Below are 666 nucleotides of genomic sequence, written 5' to 3'. Positions count from 1 at the left end.
CTGCAGTCCATTTGAAACAACGTTAAAATCAACTCTCGCTTAAAATAAGCTCTGAGGCTATTCCCGATTTTTCTGCTCCATATCATTCGTAATTCAAAACGTTTAAGATAAACTCCGTCTCTGAGCTTGTCCAGATAAGATAAACTAATCAATATGGATCTCTACGACAAAGGCTAAGATAGACAGGGAGTCTCTCAACCCCCTCCACCCCTTTCCCCAATCTCCATCATTTAGTGTCCTCATTGCGCAATCACGAAACAACACCTTGTCCCATAGGCGAGCTATAGTGGGACAAAAAGCCAGCTGGGGGCGTCACCCCAGCGAGGCACAAGCTAGCACAAGTGAGACAACTTTTTTTGGCGGGTTAAAGTGCGCATGCGTCAATGCAGAATTACCAGTTTGGCAAAAAAAAAAAACGATTTTAACTGGGTTTGATAGTTTGGTATTTGGGGAGTCTTTTGCTAAAATTAAGTGTAATTTTACCTAAATGATAGATAATTATAAAGTATTGACCGCATGACAAACAATGAGAATTTTTTTTTTATTATATATGCATTTTTGCAAAAAAGAAAGCGATATCTATAATATTTGTCCTTTTTCCAAAAGTAGTATGGCATGTTTTATAAAAATAAGCTCACAACCCTGGCATATCTACCCGCCCTTTTC

The sequence above is a fragment of the Berghia stephanieae genome, chromosome 6 (assembly GCF_034508935.2).
Source record: "Berghia stephanieae isolate SIO BIC M18660-M18661 chromosome 6, UCSD_Bste_1.3, whole genome shotgun sequence".
NCBI classification, from domain to species: Eukaryota; Metazoa; Mollusca; class Gastropoda; order Nudibranchia; family Aeolidiidae; genus Berghia; species Berghia stephanieae.
The sequence above is the reverse complement of the archived record's forward strand: the minus strand, read 5'-3'. Positions refer to the sequence as shown.